Source organism: Lepisosteus oculatus, chromosome 5 (genome assembly GCF_040954835.1).
Source record: "Lepisosteus oculatus isolate fLepOcu1 chromosome 5, fLepOcu1.hap2, whole genome shotgun sequence".
NCBI classification, from domain to species: Eukaryota; Metazoa; Chordata; class Actinopteri; order Semionotiformes; family Lepisosteidae; genus Lepisosteus; species Lepisosteus oculatus.
The window spans coordinates 44170480-44190795 of NC_090700.1; the positions used below are offsets into that span (position 1 = coordinate 44170480).

Genomic DNA, 20316 nt, shown 5'->3' on the forward strand with positions numbered 1-20316 from the left:
CATCTAGACTGTCAGTGTAGTGCATTCCTTTACGCCCTGGAATATATCTGGTCACTCTTCTATAGGCCGATTCTCGGACAGCAATTTCTTTTTTTGCAATGTGATGATCAAAATTCCCATAATATTCAAAATGATGTCTTGTGACATGACATCATAATGAGTCATCTGCTAAGCGTTGTGTAAATCTTTTTCCTTCAAAGATTCTACAGTGTTTGCTGATTCTCCCATTTTAGCTTCTTATGCAAAATTCAGTAGTTTCCTAACAATTTCAGGATCTAGATTACTTATATAAATTGGGAAGTACACTGGTCATAATAGAGATCCCTGTGGTACTCCAGTAAATATGTTACCCCAATCTGAGGATTTTCCCCTTATTTGTACTATCTGTAGTAGTCAGGACCATGGCTTGTTGTTGCATTTAAAGGATGGCACCTCTTACAGCATAGGGGACAGTCACCATAATTGGGGCGTTGGTTTAGAAAATTCTGGACCAGAGGGAGGAGCACCACTCACTGGTGCACCAGCACAACCTGATTTTCCTTGGTATTCATCCATTCCAGTGATGACCAGGACTGGCCTTGCTTAGCTTCTGAGCTTTGACAAGATCAGGTTGCACTGTAAGCCTCATTAGCTAGTTCAATGGATTTCCCATCACACTGCTCTTACTCTAGATCTGACACAAAATGACACAATGTGATGCAATTCTGAGATTGTCCCCAAACAATAATTCTGTCACTAAAGGCACATTTATTAACACAACCAGAGCAACACTAGAATTGATTAACAGAAAGCTCTTATACAATACAGCAGTGTGGAAGGAGGGAAGATTGCTCTCCCATGTGGAAGATACAGTGCTGTTCCATGAGGGTGCATAAAAGCATAGCATCATGTGATCCTTGTTCACAGGGGAACAGCTTACAGGCTAATAAAGGGCTTAATCCGACTTTCTAGCGAAAGACAAAAACACGGATTTCTGCTGCTAAAGATCTGAGCAGCAGAGCGATGTGTGAATGGGGAGCTCTTGTAGAACCAAACAGGCAGGCACTGAGAAAGGGCTTGTGTTATGTGACACAGTTTCCCATGCAGAGCTTCCAATTTGAAGTGATCCAAAATGCTGTTACTCTCCCGTTACCAAACAAAACCCATGAAATAAATGCAAGTTCTCATCTTCCCATTGAAAATAAGCACACAAATGCCCTGAAAGGAAACAAACAATCACTTCCTGTACAGTTAGCTCTACGGAGTTTGGAAATGACCATCACTGGCAGATTTACAACATGGTGATGAGAATAAAGATGAAATTTGATTATGGGCATGTACATTTCCTGTTCAATTCCACTGTAATAGTACAAGAACAGTAGCTTACCTTGCTTTACCTTTCCCTTGCTTAGCACATTGGTTGCATGAGGGTTTTCATCTCACAAGCTAGTTCAGTGAGTTTCTCTCAGATGGATGTGCTGTTTTTAGGAAATTGATTTTTTCAAGACCTACTTAATCTCCTATTTCAGATTGCCATAGGAACACTTTGTTTTAGCTAAGACCATGGCCTCTTATTTTATTCGTTTATTTTTCTGTTATGGACAAATATTTGTCAATGCCAGGTAATTAAAAAAAATGTTAAGAAAACATGAGAAAGGATTGTCCCCCTAGTTAAAGTCATATGGAAGCTGGTAATCCTGTTTGGACCTTAAAATAGAATAAAAATAGTAATCTGTCAAGCAGTTAACTAGATATCTTTTGATCAATTAATCTGTATTGTGCAAAAATCAATACCTTTATACTACAGACTTGCTTTGATTTCTTGATTTTAGGTTTCCCTGCACACTGACAGTTTGAACGCCCCTTTAATCCATACGTCTGACGTTTTACAAAACGCAAATTAATATGTCTCTGCCTAAACTGTACTTGACAGGCTGCAGCACTTTTCAACAGAGAAAGTGATGTCTTTCATCTGTCCCACTGCTCTGAACAGAGCAATAAGAGATGAGGAGGCCCCTCTAACATTTTTAAAGGGCTAGACAGTGCCTGGTGTTAGAAGGCTGCCAAAGCTCAATAAGACAAAATAGTTCTGTTGTCCAGGCTTTTAACTTAGACAAATGGTTTCTTAGCTCAAAGCACCTACAGCACCTGACTGCTTTATAAGGATTGTTTGAGATATCATTAGAAAACACTGTAGTACTGTCACAAAACATTGATTTTCCTTCACAAATCCCTACCTTAGAATTTAATTATTAATTTGTCAGTATGTCTAAATATCCTAAAGCTTTGGAGGATATATAGTCCTAAATTAGTTGGGAAGAGTTTTTAAAGCAGAACTACAAGGCTGGTTTTGTTATTGTTTTTGAAAATCGTATTCTTTCCCTCTTTTCAGACATCGCATGAAAGGAAATGTTTGAAATACATTTGGTATAAAAACTGAGCTCCTCCTTATTCAAATGGGAACAGAAATGAGTCCAGTTAATTTTCTTTTATCTGTTACTTTAGTATCTCTCTTCTTTGCAATTTTTCCTCAGAAGAAAAGCTGAGGCACCCCCCCCCCACCCTGGGCCAGACTAGCAGTTGGGAATTAAATTATTATTTGATGATGGTCATCTTCTGGTCTCTGGAATGGGTTAGAATGCCACTGACTGAGGCGATTCATGCCTGAAACTCAAGACCAGCTGCAAGAATTAATCAGCACTTTGTGAGGAAGAAGGAGGGACCTGACGAGGAAGAGAGGAAGACCAGTTTCCACACAAACACTCGTGGTTGCTGGGTTTTTAGTCATTTGTCCTTTTCGGATGTAGAGTTGTTTTTAATGGATTATTTTCAGTTTATCTGAAAATACACAAACAACACACAGGAAATACAATGTACAAATCCTAGCCACAATTAATCTTTTTAAACTCCTCCAAATGATCCTATTTTATGATGCTCCAGCGGAACTTCTGTTTAAGACAGGTTCTCTAAAAAATAATTTAAATCCTAATTCTTGGCTAAATCCCACTTAAATTTTTATCATATTTAATGATCTACATTGCAAACATCTTTACAGTGTTTTTTAAATAAATGGCAGAAGCTCGGGTTGCATTGTTGCATTTACTAGTAGTCTCTTGATTTGATTTAAGTGTGAAAGGTAAAATGTCACTGGACCCCATCCAGGCTACAACTCCAAGAAGATTTTATCCTGTCTATCACTTCCTAAAAAGGAGACTGACACAATTACCTTTTGTTGGCTGCTTTACAAATCCATTGTTAAAAGCCCTGTATTGCCTAATGTTCATCTTATAAAGAGACTACAGCAGGAAAGAGCTGTTAGCATTCTGATTTTTGAAGTATTTCCTGTACATTTTAGGCCAGGATTTCAAGCTTTCTGTGTGTCATAAAAGTTACTCTTTTCTGTAAATTTATTCCAAAAGAGAAAACGATCCAGACACGGATTTTTCATCTTTATGGTGTCTTCTGCTTCATATCTGAAAGGGCTTCCTATTGTGATGCAGTTGCTATTGTAATGTTAATGTTGGTGATTTGCTGGAAAAAAAATCCTGATTTGAAATCGGCTCTGCAGCAGGGTTACTATAGGCCTTTACCTCATGTTTTTTTAAAACTGCAGTGTTATCGGCAGGATGTGCTTTAATTTGTGAGGCATATCCTTCAAGACAACATTTTTATCATGCTCCGATCTGCCCTGGGTGACAAGCCTCAACTCATTGAAGGCACATAATTCAGTTCTTTATACTACCATTTGAATAAAGAAGCTATTGGCTGCATAATGTGACTGATGTCCTTTGAGCAGTCAGCTTAAAGAACAAGGACATGCGCTTGGTTACAAAGCCTGAGCAGTTTGCAGGTAATCGAAAGGACGTTTCAACCTTTGCATGGTATGTAAGGTGCCAAATTCTCTCTTTAATTATTCATTACATGGACCGGTCCAGAGAGGATACTAACATAACCACCTCTGGTCACGTAGTTGTCTAGACACAGTGCATTCTAAAAGCAAAGGCTCAGTCCCTGTCTAGGAAATATAATGTGGCACAGCACCTGTTTCCAGTGCAAGTTGCAGTTGTGTACCACACATCTGCGTCATACTGTATATTAACATTGCATACCTCTGTTCCAGGGTTTCACCTTTCTGAGATGTTTAAGTCATGTGACATACAGTATGCATACATTATTTCAAAACTCTGAAACCGTGTTTAACAGAGTGCGCTATTTAGAGTGTTTTCCCCATTTAGAACAGGGTTTCAGGTTAGTGCACTGTCACTCAGTGCTGGATTGCAATACCATGTCGAAAGCAAACTAATCCCACTATTGTTTGGCTTCTCGGTGGGCTCCTCTTCTACTTGCTACACACACACACATTTCATTTTCTTTGATGTTTTAATAATTTTCTTTAGAGCATTGAAAGTCAAGCAGAGCAAACCAAGACTTTTCATGAAGGGGTGACACTTCCTTCTTTCCTTTTAAACAAAACAGCAGTTTTAACAGCCAGATGTTAAAGTAGGAGTCAGACAGAGGTTTGCACTGCTGTTTCACAGCTCTTAGGTCCTGAGTTTGATTTTGACAAGGGGGGCCTTCTGTGAGGAGTGTGCATGTCCCTCTTGGGGTCTGTGTGGCTTTTCTTTGGGTGCTCAGGTTTCATCCCACCCCCCAAAGAATATCTGGCTTTCCAATTATGGATAGATAAAATAGGGGTGATCCTGTGGCCATTTACAAGTTTATAAATTTCACCACATTTGATGTTAGCAGTTTGTCCTTGACATTTCCCTTATCACATTTCTCCTCAAAAGTTAGACCTTTGCTTAACAATATCAATAATGAATAAGTTAACGTTTTAACATGTTATTCCTCATTAAAAAACATTTTCAGCAAATAGTGGAAAAGTTTAATCATATTACAGGTTTGGAAAAAGAAAAACATTTCAAGTTATGTATTTGGGAAATGCAAACTTTTATTCTGGATGGGACGGTGGCACAGGGGTTAACATTGGGGCCCCAGGGTGCTATCTGCACGGAGTTTGTATGTTCTCTCCATGTTTGCATGAGTTTTTTCCACATGCCCTGGTTTCCTCCCACAGTCCAAAGACATACTGGTATGTTAATTGACTCCAGGGCTAATTGTGTTTGTGTCCTGCAAAGGACTGCTATGCTTGTTGGGATACTGTAGGTTCCGGCTACCCTGCGACCCTGAATTGGATGAAGTGGTTAGAAAATGGATGGTTGGAAACTTTCATTCTGCACAATGTTGCAAGGCGCTTGCAGTGAACACTGGTTTTCATCACATAACATAGCAGATCATTACCATTACAAATGTTATAAGTGATAGGGAATGTGGCTTGTCATCCAAAACAATGCAGACAAATATTTGTCTTGTCCCGTTGGCGCAGAAAAATCTGTTGATTTGTAAAGTGGATTCTCTCTTGAAAATAAAGCATTTCCCTGCTACCCGCACAGAGTTCATGAAGAATAACATTCAATAAGAAATTGTATTTAGGAATGTTTACAGAGATGTTGGGCATAAGAGGCTTTGACTTAACCCGCTTGGCTGAACACCAGCCACCTGGACAGAAAAGAAGGAAGTTGGGACCCCCTGCAAAGCGAGCAGTGAACCAGGGAGTAGCTGCAAAGATGGAGTTGGGGTGCAGGAGGGATGCAGAAAGGCGAATTCCAGGCCGCCTGCGGGGGCTTACTGTGCTATTTATAGCTCTTCAGGAAGTGACATCACAGAGAATTACAAGTTAGGATTATGAGTTGCAAACCTGAAATAGAACTTGGTTGCCGAAGTCTCACTAAAATCTTCATGAAGTTATTGCAGTTTTAAAGGATTTTCGTCTAACCTTTATATGATTACTTTTTCTGCACTGGTACTTTAGTTTCATATATGTTATTTATGTATGAAATAGCTCATAGTCTCAAAGGTTAAACTTTGTATATTTAGTGCCTTGCAAAAGTATTTTAAGATAACCCATTTAAAAAAAATGAAGGAATACAATTTTTTAAATGAACGTTTTAAATACAAATGTAAACCTTTAAGCTGAACACTTTTATGGGTGTAAAAGTTAAAAGTCTGCCTAGAAAAAAATAAAATGTTGATTGCATATGTAATAACTTATTACAATAAACCCAAGAAACTGTACATATGTAAAAATGTGCAGATTTCATTATAATTCAACAAACCTAGACCACATTGGAAGGGGATGAATGCTTTTGCATGGAAATGTTGATAGTTTCTAAGCTGTTGTTTTGTGGGTTGTAATTATAATTTTACAAAAAAATGCATTCAGCTAAAGTGATCTCTTTATTGTGTATATGTGAAATAGAAATCTAAAAATAAAAGCAAACATATATTATCTTCCATGAAGAGAAGTCCCAAACAAAGTAACACAAATGCAATTTCATTATTTGTATCAGCTTTAAAAGAATAGATATTGTGAGATCTCACTGCTGTTGAGCAGTGTTTAAGTATAAACATACAACACATTACAAAATGTATTTGTTTGCATCTTTTTGTTATATTCATGTCCGTTGATTGCAGTCTTGGCATTGCATATTTTGAACAAAAGATAAACTTGTGGCTACAAAAATGGATCTTTCAGTGCAGATTGGTAATATTTAGTTCCCACATGCCCTGTGAAGCTGACAGCTAATATCCCTATCTCTAAATGAGAAAGGGACTGTTCGTTGTTGAAGTAAAGGATCAGAAGGAGTTATATTTTGCCCATAAGGTCCTGTATTTATATTGCATAATAAAAAATATTATAGACATAAACATTTTACATTGTCTTCCTTTCAATTCTACTAGAGAATGTATTTCAGCAGATCTGGTTTGGATTTGTCTGCTGCTCTAAGGGACTGCTTTGTGCTTAAGCTCTGTTTCAATCTCTGAGAATCTTGTGCGCATTGCTAAATTAGACAATTCAGTATTGCTTGAATTAGAATATATGGAAGTACAGTCTGAAAATTTATATGTACGACATGCCATTATAAACCAATAAACCATGGAACTGCATGTTGTCTTTTTGTTCTGAGGTTTTGGGATAATAGCCCTGTAATTAGTGAAAGTACATGGTAAATGATTTTTTTTTTCAAAGAAAAGAGCACGGCACAAACTTATTCTTACTCGGAACTGATGATTTATGTGGTTTTGTTTCTAACATTATGCATAGCTGACAAAATGACAGAAATGTAAAATTCAAGAATTTCAGCATTTTACTGATGAGCTAGAACTGGTATGTAAGCTCTAATTGCTGTTTTCTTGTTATTCAGCTGTCAATAAAGGCTCTTACTGTTAGCATGTAATACTTTCGGCAAACTAGGGCATCCTGTTCTTAAATAAGCTTCACTGTCCTAATGTAGGTCTCAGGGAGTGGGACTATCTATCTTTTACTAACAGGAATGAGAAGAAGAAAAGCACTTACAGTACTACAACACTAAGAATTCATGCCTACCAAAGGGCATTGTATTCAGATGCAAGCAACTTATTTCATACGCAAATGAGTGAAGACAAGCCATTCTTAGATTAGTTTTTATTAAAATATAAAGGCTTCTGATACCAATTTTTTTAATGTGGTAAAGCTTTCTTCATTATTGCTTATGATGCTTAAACATCTCCAAGGAGAAGAAATGATATTGCATAAAAGTGGTTCATTTTCATATGTACGATGTACCGTAGGCTCGCTAGATGATTTCCATGTTTAGCATACTGTGGGCACGGTAGCAATGTTGACCTACTGAATAATTCAGCAAAAGTACGAATTTCAATCTATTGGAATCAACAGGAGTTACGATTCGGGTTATGACTGATGTACATCATGCTGTGGCTTAACTGTTAATTACAATAAGAGTTGGATGATTGTTGTAGACACTTTACTGGCAGGACCTGCATGAATTTCATGTTTCCAAAGGACTTCCTGGTGTAGTGGTCTGTTGAATATTAGATTTCACGGTGACCTTTCTATGGTTTCCATGGCTGCGAAGTGAATGTAAATAAAGCAGTGGTGTGCAGGAGGAGGCGCTTGATTAAGCCTTGTACATGAGGGCCTTAAAATTAAAATAATGAAGGTTTGGGATCTGATGAGGGCACTCTTGAAACTGCAGGCTGTACTAAAGCAGCTGGAATTTTTTTATTTGTCTTTATAGAAACACTGCATTTCTTGCGTCAGTACGTTATTATTAGCTGTTCTCTCATGCTCCTCAGAATTACAAAATAAATGGAGAGAAAAGCATAGATTTGAGATTACTGCATACATACAGAAGATTGAGGATTATCTCTTTACAATTATTTTTTTGAGAATTGAATGGGCTTCGATTCTTCTGAGTCATCGTATAATAAGCCTGACTAAGCTGTTTGCAGAATCTCAGCTTTGTTTTGTCCTCTCTGTCTCAGGAAATACTTTGACTGCAGTTTTTTTCTTATAAAATACTGCTACACCACTGCTATATCAATTTAATCCTACTCTGGCAGCTCATGAAGAAGAAAGTCAAATTATGTAAGAGCATAAATATAGCATAAAACCCATGGAAACTCAGTAAATCAGCTCGGCTTGGCACACTCTCTGAATTTTTGAACAAGATCCGAGTAGTGGTTGACTGGGCTTTATGGTATAAATTGGTCTGCTTTCAAAATCTAAGAAACTTATTTGGGACTAGTGGAGGAGAAGGAATTGAAAAATCTTCACACTATGGGAAAAATATATTACAGAGAAACAGAAAGAATACTGACTTGTTGAATATATCTGTGCATTAAGGTTTCCAGCCAGGAGTTAATTTAAGAGGTGTGCAGTCACTAAGCTCTAATGATAATATCAGCGTTACTTGATGAGGGCAGCATCGAGTCACTAGTTCATCTATTGTATAAATTGGAATCCAGCCTGACTTAACCACAGTTGGCACGCTGCTTTACATAAGTATGCTAAGTCTCAGCTGTACCTAATGAAAGCCCTATGCGTGTCTTGGTTTTTAAGCAAAATCTTGTTCACACGTGTGTGTTTGATCCTTGAGATACATGTCCACGCCAGGGCCATTTTCTGTGTAACATAAATTTGTATTGTTTTGCTTTTGTAAACTTTGCACATATGATGTGTGTTGTGCTGATCTCTGTACTCATATATTACAAAGTCACATCTAAACATAGATTTAATCATTTTAATGCAAATACTAAATACATGTAATGCAAACACTTGTATTTTTTACCTAAGGAGAGACCAGTGTTCTGTATACTTTTGTTGTAGCTTGCATGTAATGTTTGAAAGCAATGGACCATGCACAGTTATTAATGCATTTGATCTGCATTCATATTTAGGTAGAAGTGGGCTAGAGCAATTTATTTTGCTTTTTGCATGTCGGGATAATACTCAAATACATCATAATGAGAACTAGACAAGGATAAAATGTAAAGTGAAACATATCTTCTGAAGCCTGAAGCACTTTATATTAAAAACAGTTCTGAGAAGCTAAAGCTCTGTACTGTGAGTTGTTTTGAACAGATGTTAAATTTCCCTAAGATAAAATGCTTTGGAAGTAACTTCTCCAATGTTTTTATCGTTTGGAGACAGGGAGACACCTAATGGTTATGAACGGTGATCTGTCAATCTGGTTGGGGTTCCTAGATCAGACAGACTGTGCAATATTAACAACCGTTTACAATGAATAAATAGGCTAAACCCGAATCCTTGTCTCCAGACGTGTAATATAACCCTTTCATTGCATTATTACATATCCTCTTTTCTTCACTAATGAGTATGAAATCTTGTTAATTAAAGCTGCATTTTCCAAGGAGACTGAACAAAACCTTGTTGGTGGGTAAGGGGACAGAGATCTCTGTTATAATTTAAACAGTGCTTTGGGTGAATTTTTTCCCTCTCCTCATTAGTGGAAACATTCCCTGGTACAGACCTGGGAATACACCTCACCAGTCTCCCTTGTGTGATTTTCTTTGTGCACTGGTTTGTTACAAATGTATTGTAACATAATGCCAATTTAACACAGGTGGCTGGTTTTCAGCACTGTTCTGGCAGAATAAATACTGCTACATTTTTTTTAGTCTCAAATGAATACCCTTCCCACTCCCCTCAACACAGAACCCTTAAATGATTCAAAGTCTCACCGTCTCATAGATGACTTCGCTAGGACTATATTTAAATGGAACGTCACCTCAGAATTATTTTTCAAATCATTGTACTTTTGGGTCTTGTAAGAGCAGTATTCGATGAATATGCACAATAATTTGTCAAGAGCAAATGTAGATTAATTAAAAAACATTTTCTATTTTATTTCTTTAATTGGGTACTTTTTGCTTTTGTCAAAAAATGTAACTACATGTAATTATTGTCAACATATTTGCTAACACTTCACCAACTAATTAAGGTGTAAAGGTCAAGTGAAGAATCCTTTGGGCATGACTTTTTATTAAGTAATTTTAATTAGTAGATAACTCCAGCCGCTTTGCCATATGGTACAGGTTTATCATATATTACATTCCTTATTACAGTTGGCAAATTATTTTCACCAATTATCTGATGATTTAAAAACACTGATGTATAATTTATATGACAGTCTAAGAGAGCTGCATTATGCAGGCTGATACCTATGATCAATAATTGCTTGTTTGCAGTCAGTTAAATGAGCTAAGATCTACAGACATCCTTATCACATTAGTGTGCACAGAGCTGATTATTTCTGGGGCCTTGTTTGCAGGGGTAATGCTAATTGCCATCAAAATAAAGAAAATAAAGTTTTCTCAACTCTCTGGGTAAAAATGTTCAAAACACAATAAGAAAAGTAATACAGTCTTTAGTATTTGTTTTATATTATTCATTTAAAGCATGAGTAGATTTTATGAGAATAGGATCAATAGAGTTATCGATCTTATACTCTTAAATTACTAATAAAATGACTGAAACTGACTAACTTGATTTTTTTTTTCACTTCAAAGATTTTATAACACTAATTAATCTCTGTGTGTCAATGACATTTAATGCATTATCACTGAAGACATTGAAAGGATCCTTGTCCTATGTTTAGGAGAGAGGATGAGCCCTACATAATTGCTAAACCATGACAATGCTGACCAATGGTCGTTGCCAATGAGAAACACCAACTGCTTTTTCTCATAACATCATTTATTAACATCAGGTTTTAAAATCTCATTGCAAGAAACTCTCAGAAGAAATGAGTGTAGGGCTAATGTACGTGCAGTAATCTTACAAGCCCTGCATTTCCACAGGTAACAGTTTTAAGTGCAGTAGGCAGTATTGTGCTAATGTGACAGATTTATCACAATCTGCTGATGGAAGGATCAGCAGGGATATTCATGTCCTGATAGTGGTGAATTGTTAGCTCAAAGCTGGATAAACACCTTGAAGTTAGTTCATGTAAAGAAAGGAGGAAGAGAATAGAGACTCTTCTCAGCACCTTCCCTTGCTAGTGTTACACCCCCTGGACAGCAGTGACCTAATCAGAGATGATTAGCGTGTTTCTAGGCCATAGCAGGGTATGATTAGTAGATATGACAGCATGATTGTAATCCTGATTGTGCAATCAGGAGTGCTGCAGACACAATTTCAAGCAGGAGACTGGCATGATGAGGTCACATCACTCCAAATGCATTGAATGGAGCTCCAAATGCCAACCCAGGAATGGAGGTAAGAAAACACATTGGAAGGTAAAGCTTGACTTATTGCTGGCCTTGTGTAAAGTTGATGGAACGTTTATCATGGTCCTATGCGGCTTGGATTTGTAACATTAAGCAAGTTGACATGACTCTCCCTGGATAGGACTCTCATTCATTGCAAGTTAACCTACTGCCTGATTCACATTTATGTAGCTGGGTTATCCAGAGCTCTAACCAGTTCTCCACATTTTCCCGATACATAGGACGAATAAAATTATACTCATGATTTGTTCATTATTGCTTCTAAAGGAACAAATATATATATATACCAGCAGCCATATCACCCTGCAACTCACAACTGGCAACCCACTGAAGCTAAGCAGGTGTGAGCCTGGTCAGTACCTGGATGGGAGACCTCCTGGGAAAAACTAAGGTTGCTGCTGGAAGAGGTGTTAGTGGGGCCAGCAGGGGGCGCTCACCCTGCGGTCCATGTGGGTCCTAATGCCCCAGTATAGTGACGGGGACACTATACTGTAAACAGGCGCCGTCCTTCGGATGAGATGTAAAACGGAGGTCCTGACTCTTTGTGGTCATTAAAAATCCCAGGGCGCTTCTCGAAAAGAGTAGGGGTGTAACCCCGGTGTCCTGGCCAAATTTCCCCCCTGGCCTTTACCCCATCATGGCCTCCTAATAATCCCCCTCTATGAATTGGCTACATTACTCTGCTCTCCTCCCCACTGATAGCTGATGTGTGGTGAGCGTTCTGGCGCACTATGGCTGCCGTCGCATCATCCAGGTGGATGCTGCACATTGGTGGTGGTGGAGGGGAGTCCCCATTACCTGTAAAGCGCTTTGAGTGGAGTGTCCAGAAAAGCGCTATATAAGTGTAAGCAATTATTATTATTATTATTATAGGGAAAAATGTTTATGGAATGGACACTGAATATATTATAATGGACATATTCCGCTTGCAAAAGTATTCAGACCCTGGTACAGTTTTCACATTTTGGTACTTTAAATTCAGATTTTAAGCTTGCAGTAATGACACTTTGAAGTACCAATTAATATTTGTTATATACACAACCAACGCCACATATTGAAAGCAAAAAAATAATGTAAGTAGATAATTAATATGAAAGAAAAATGGAAAGATGCTTATTTTATATATATATATACAAACTCTTTGTTTTTTTAGTTGCACAGATGTACCTTAAGTACAAACTCAAAGTATTAGTTGAAAAGTTGTGCAATAAATGTTCACAGAATTTGAGAATAAATATACCTGTCACTGTAAGGTCCCTCAGTTAGGTAGTGAATTTCATTCAAATATCAAACATGAGAACCAGGGAAATTTCAGACCAACTCAAGGATGAAGTTGTATAAAGGAAGCTGTATAAAGGAGAACGGTATAAAAATATTTCAAAGACCCTTAATAACTCTGTGAGCATGGTGAGGTTTATCATTAAGAAGAGGAAGGAACCCCAGAAACTGCCTAGAAACTGTCAAACTGTCCCAGTTTCCAAACTGAGCACCTGGGCAAGGAGGAAACCAATGGCAACCGCAATAATTCAACACTATTTGTCAATAAACTCCCAGTCCCTCCACAAGGGGGACTTGGAAATGGAAAAGAACTCAAATCCCACATGGAGTTTGCAGTATCACACCTAAGTGCTAACATAGCAAAATGTTTTAAGATCAGACAAGACTAAATTTTAAACTTTTAGTTTAAATGCAAAAAGTTATATCTGATGCAAAGTCAGCGTAATCTATCACTCAATCAGCACCCTTCCTCCTGTCAAGCATGGTGGTAGAAGCATTATATTATAATTCTGTCTCTTATCGACAGGGAAATTATTGTCAAGACGAATGGAAACATAGATGGTACAAAATACAGCAAACCTGAGAGGAAATCTTGCTTCAGACGTGATCCATGTTTCAGCAGGAAACATACTCAAAGAACAAAGCCAATGATGCACTGGAGAGGCTTAAGAATAAGGAAGTGAATGACCAATTTGTATCCTACCAAAATTCTGTGAAAAGGTGAAAATATGAGAGAGCATGAGCAAATCTACTAAGGCAAATGGTCAAAAGTTGCACCAAGCGAGTGTGCACAGTGTGCAGTGGTAGAGACTTACACAAAAAGACTCATAGCTGTAATTGCTTCCAGAGATGCTCCCACCAGATCTGGAGTCTGAATACTAATGCAGTCTACATTGCAGCCCCTTTAGGTTTTCAAACTTTTGCATTCTTTTACAATTTTACAAAATGGGACACCGTGGGACTTTTCTCAAGACTTTTTCAATGCACTATAATTAAAGCCTCACCACGTAATTCTACTCTAATGATGTAGCAGAAGAGCACACACTTTTTATTCCTGGTTACATACACAGTCCAGCTGCATCATTAAAAAAGGTGACCAAACTGGGGCCACCCTCTCATTTTCGAGGCAACTGGATCTAACCATATAGAGATAGTGTATGCACCCCCCCGGTCCCTGTAGACTCAGTTCAAACCCATCTGGGGAGACTGTCTGGTTATACTGTATATTTACACCACTGCGCTATTTTGAAGGATATACGATTCTTGCAGGACAAAAAATTAGTAAGAGTGTATAACTTTGCTGTCATGTGGTTTTTAATGACATTCCAGATGGTGCTTCTTAACTTTAAAACAAGGTATGCTTTTCAGATGGCACAGAAAGGGTGCTTATTGAATTATTTACACACGGCTTTAGACACGAACATGCAGTGAAAAAGTAATATTCCAAGTGTAGCTAGCAAGACCTCATTAACTTTTAAGATTATTTATGCAAATAGGCCAGGGTTTGTTAATGAGAAACCCTTTCTTAATGACCTGCAGTAGGCATGAATCTTGAATACAAGGTTAATGCATGAAGTGTAACGATACATCATTATAATGAATTGGGGATGGCTTTTAATATCATCACATTTGTTTTTATTATTAGGCTGTATAGGCCTGTTCCTGTGGATGTTTATGTTTTCTTGGGGGATTAGGGTGAGTAAAGGAACAGAAAAACAGAGCTTCTGCTCCCACTAATGTTTTCAACGCTGTGAGACATTTTGCAATTTCTTTGAGAGAGCCTGTTTCATGTGTTGCAGCTACAAGTTACCAACCTGAGTCTCTATATTTTGTTTGCGCCTGCCTTCAGACTCAAGAACATTTAATTATTCACTGTTACCTTCTGTACTGCAGATGTAGTATAACAGTATAAGATGAAAATAGTGCCCTGACAGCTGTTCTTGTTGATGTCATATTTCCATACTGCATGAAATCATTTTTGATCCTGAATTAAGAGATAAGATTATATGACTGTAAACTACCTCCTGTTTTTACTTTGTGAGTGAGAACCGCCACACATTAGATATAAAAAAATCAGCTCTGTTGTTTATACATTAATTTTTAAAAGCTGTATTTCAAGAAGCAAGACAATGTTAGTAACATTTTCTATAATCTATACCTGACTTTTGGGAATTATCCAAGATGTAATGTAGCCTTCAGCACATACTGTAGAGAGTTTTTAATATGAGTTATTTTAAAGAATTAGATTACAGTCACTGTGCCACACTGCTTCTTCTGCTTTCCCGTATTCATGGAGGTTCAGTTTCAGTAAAAAAAATGTAATAATAATGTGCTGTGCATTGTTGTGTTAAAGTTAATTTCCAAATCTCTGCAATATCCACCAGAATCTCATACTTCAAGCTGCCCATCAGTCTCCTGAGATAGGAACTAATAATTAAAAATGAGTTTGTCAATATTACAGTTTCCAAATTAGGAATATTGTCATACTTGCATTTTGTAGCTGATTCTATTGTAAAATAGAATTTTGAATTACAGATAGCATGCTAAAATGCCACACTGTAGTACATGAAATTCTTCATTGGAGTAGTTTCCAAGATATTACTTTTGTATCCTTTACTCAGTATAAAGTGAAAAGGTATTAACACAGTAAGCTTAGTGGATTTTTTCAAACGAATGGAGAAACACGATCCAGAGGAGACAAGTGGTAACTTAGTGGAAGTGCATTTAAAACTAAGAACAGGAGTTTCTTTAACCCACGGGGTTGTGGGAGTATAGACAGCCACCATGTTGTTGAGGCTGATATCTTGGCTGCTTTCAAGAAATGGCTGGATGAGATCCTTGGATAAATTAACTACTAACTACCAAAATGGTAGTTTATAACATTTCTTATGTTCTTACAGGTACAGGACAGCTAACAACCTTTCAGTTATTCCAGGGGTTCAAAGTATTAGCTTGGTAAAGCAAACCTTACTGATGCCTATGTTAAAGCCAGTCACAAAAACTGGGAGCATGCCTTAAAAAGTTTACTTAAGTACATCTTCTAGTTTAATTAAACTGACATCTTTATCTTAGGTGACTTAGATGTACTGTATATATTAGAGCATATACTGTAAGCCCTGATTCTGTTTTATTATTATTTACAAACCTCTTAGTCCCAGAAGGAAAAAAACCATCAGTGGTAATAAACGTATTACTTGAAAATACTTCAATGTTTTATTAATATGATGGTCCAATTGTCTTAAGATTGGCTGATGTTGTTTTTTAACTCCCATATTGTATGTATATTTGTTTTTTTTAAATAATGATAATGCCACATTTTAATGTAATTAATTCTCTGGTAGCTGAGGGACATGAAAGGTCATGACTGCATATCTGCGCCAGCCATAAAACATAGAACTGTTATTAATGGTGCTTCTAGATATCCATCAGAATGGCTTATCTGGCTTAATCCCTTTAATTCTGATTACAGAAGTCTGCAATTAGCTTTAAAGGCTAATACTGCACTGACTTGGGGCTGAAGGCAGTTCTACCATCTGTCTTTATCCTTCCATTAAGGTAATTGTTAGGATACAAACAGCCGAACACTTTCCTTGAAACCTTATTTAAAGTCAGGCTAAATATAAAGGAAAGACCGTGGATTCTAAACAAAGAAACAGCAATGCTCTGTGCAAATAAGATAGACATGGTAGACTGTTTAGATATTCATCTGCTTAGAATTACAATGTACAGTATCCATTTCTATTTCAAGGCATGTGTGTTATTAGTATGGTGGGTCACGTGATTAACTTCATTCTGTGGCTCACGATGTGTTGGAGATGCCTGCTTTGGTCTGATGTGACCCATGACCTATGACCCATGGCTGAAGAGGTCAAACTAAGATCTATAGGGTTTGCTTGTTTTTAGCTCCCTGCAGTACATTAGCCTGCTGACCAATTAGCTGCTTAGTTGCCTCAAATGCATATTAAAGCACTTCTTTAAACATCTACAAGCTCATATGGACAAAAATATTGAAGAAACATATGTCTGCAGGTCTGGATGGACTCTCAGGAGCAGTTACACAGGTTTTATAGGCTGAAATAAATGTGACCAGGATAGATGCCCTTGTTTTTATCAGCATTATTGACATCCAGGTCATTTGAGATCCTGTTGTTCTGTGCTTGGTTCATGGCTTAGAATGATGGGCTTGGGCATTGATCTAAATCCCACAGCATCCTGATTCCAACCGAGTCCAAAACTACCTTCATGCAGAAAATGCTGATTAGATCTGAACAAAATGGGGGGGGAGGGGAGGGGGGGGCACCAGAAACTCCTTTTATAATGCTAAACGTTTTTTTTCCTTTTTGTATTTTTTAAGCTTCTTTGTTTCAGAAACTAAATTTCATGATCAGAACAGTGAAGAAAGCATTAGGGCAGCACACAGCAGACTCTGATGATATCACAGTGGTGTGGGCATTGAGAATCCCGATAAATCCTTTGGTGTGCGTTAATGAATACTGACGGGCTTATTCCTGTATCTTGACCAAGACTTATTTTTTAATGGCGGCTTTTTTTCCCTCTAGGGAATGACATTACTTCAGAACAACTAAACCTGCAGCAGCAGCTGATGCAGTTGGAAGAGAAAGCACTGTGCTGCAATCAATGACTGTATAATAAAATAAAAAAGTGAATTGTTCAGTTATAGAAACCCCGAGCACCTTTATGCAGCCTCTTGTTTGACAAAGTCATGGTACGATCTGCAGTTTATGAAACCTATTGTTGTGATGGACATTCAGTAGCCCAGGGTCACAAGGCCGATGTATAACCGAGCTCACCTCACACAAGGTCCCCAGTGTTTCACCAGCAGAAAGACCAGCATCAATCAGTTCCTTTAATAACCGCTTGCCTGTCATATGATATGCTGCACACTGATTATAAGAAAGGCTTATAAAGGGTTTTCTGGTCAGAACAAAAAAGTTAATGAAATGGGAGACATGATGCATAAGATTTATTTCAAGTACTCCTCTATATATATCTCAATTAAAACCTCCAATTTATTTTATAGTTCTAGGTTTGTAATATGTAGTACAGTGAAAAAAGGTGCATCCCTGCAATGCCTAGACACAACAGTCTTCCTTCTTGATGAACTGTAACTAAAATATGAGTTAGAAAATATATAGATTTACTAATATGTGTGAAATGTGATACAAATTAATAAGGATGACTGAATATACAGATTAAAAAATTACATATTTCTAAACATTTTTTTCTACTATGATACAACTACTGTAACATTCATTATCTAATGTATTTACTCATCTGGTAAAAGCATTAGAACATTGATTGTCACAGAGTATTAAAGTAGGGTGAATATTGAATCAAATCACTCAGTACCGATTTCATAATGGAGAAAGTCAAATAAGATCTAAGGTAAAAATGAGCAGCTTAACAAAGTCAAGTGGCAGCTGTAAAAAATCCCATTTTTGATTGTGGCGATATTTCCAGAGCTGATGGTTCCAACAGTAAGCAAAAGGATCCAAGAAAAACGAGCAGCCAGAAAAGTGATCTTGGAGGATAAAACACTTTTATCTGACATTATCAGGACACCACATCATTGATCAATCGATATTAAGGCACTTTACTTAAATTATGAATATATAAAATATTTGAAGAAACACAGTAAACAGAAAAAATGGAATAGTTACACAAAACACATACATAAATGTGAAAGGTAATGAATCATTTGAGCCTGAAGACCAATTGAAAATCCATAGGTTCTGAGACAAATATCATGAGACAAGACTTGAAAATATCAACAGAGGGTACATTTTTCTTATGTGGTCAGGAGAACTATTTCAAAGCTAAAACTACTGTGTGAGGCCGACCTCATGAATATGAGGACTGTGGCAGAGTTCTATGACATAAAAGAAAATGACACGATTTTATGTCAAACGACAACAAATTGACTCCCAAATTAAATGGGACTGCATGATGTGGAAAGATGAAACACAAATTAGTTTTGAACAGTCTCACCAGGAGCATGATTAGCACAGAAAGGTGCAGCTTGTGTTGGAAAAACACTGTCTTGTTTTCTGTGCAGTATAGAATGGTTCTGTTCTATAATTTTGTTGATTTGCATCCACTCATCCTGGTGTCCTAAGTGGAACCGAGGCAAAAAGGGATTTCAAAGTCTGCCAGGGAATTTTGGCCAAAAGCTGGTGCCTTCTGTCGTAAAGCTAGAGCTTGGTCACACATGGGCTTTACAAAAGGATAACACTAAGTCTGCATGAAACCTAAGAACCAAAAGGTTAAGAGCACATAAAAAAACAGTGTTCTTGATTGGCTATTAAAGTCTCTAATAGAGACTCCTCTGTTTCCTCCATCCTGGTGGAGCTAGAGAGGTTCTGCATGGTGGGGTGAAATATCCCTTGCTAGTATTTTAGGAAACTATTAAAGGACTACAGGAAGCATATTCTAGAGTTTATCAAAACTAAGCCTAAAAGTGTTAATGAAGATGGTAAGATAATATATGAACAACTTATATTTAGAATTATATGTAACCGTTTTGACAGATTTTATTTATACATGCAATATTGAAAATCAAGTCTGCGTTTACACCTGGATATTCATGTTGAATCAACTTCCAGTTACGGTTTTTGGAAAGTATGCATAAATCCTAAGGCTGGTGTTCTAGCTTTTCCTTTAAAATGTCATTTACTGGAACAGTGCTTTCACTTTGACATGTTGCTGTTCATTTTCTGCGGTGCAAACTATTGTGCAATCCCAGGCCTTTGCTGTAAGGAAAAGACCAAAGTATGATTTGTGATTTGTGATTTCTGGGTTCGTCAGTAGCTTGTGGTCTCAAAATACTCTTGACTGATGCTAATGACTGTGACTCGATGCAGCTGTTAATAATTTATTGGGTGTTTTGTGTTGTAGATTTTGCTGTTCTTATGTAGCTTGTGGAACGCGACACAATTCAGCTTTTACCGTTTAAAGGCCCAGTGGAGTTTGCTGTTGATTTCAGATACCATTTATTACCATGTACATCAGTGTTTTTGAGTTTTTTTTGTGAGCAAACCTTTTACATTTAGATGTTATGCAAAATAAAAAAACATATATTCCAAGATCTAAATGACATAAACCCTAATAGGAAATTCAGGTGGAAAGTCTTTTGGTTCACCCTGAGCAGTGCATTTGCTAATAACATTTTTTTATCTAAGTTAACTATAAAATGTTTGTTTTTCCTGTCTGATTGATAGATTTTCTCAAATATATTCCTGTTTAAGCACTTTGTTTAGTCAGAGGCGGTTCTTTACAGAAATTTCATAAAGAAAAAATGTCAATTTGATTTACAGTGTTATCTGCTTTTGAATTCTTTATGTTTGGTTTTGCACAGAATAAAGGTACCATGATACAACATGGAAGTGT

The 20316-nt window shown here is 37.2% G+C and overlaps 1 protein-coding gene across 4 annotated transcripts in view; it reads right to left on the reverse strand.

Annotated features, from left to right (window-relative positions):
- The window catches only part of sema6d (semaphorin 6D), a 100665-nt gene that overhangs the window by 37882 nt on the left and 42467 nt on the right, over window positions 1-20316 (reverse strand). Inside the window, exon 1 of one of the 4 annotated variants that reach the window (XM_069190500.1) lies at window positions 1367-1715. The exons of the other annotated variants lie outside the window; for them this stretch is intronic. The gene's annotated coding sequence lies outside the window, so the exon portion shown is untranslated. Of the gene's footprint in view, window positions 1-1366; window positions 1716-20316 lie in introns of those variants that run through there. 4 annotated transcript variants of the gene reach the window in all.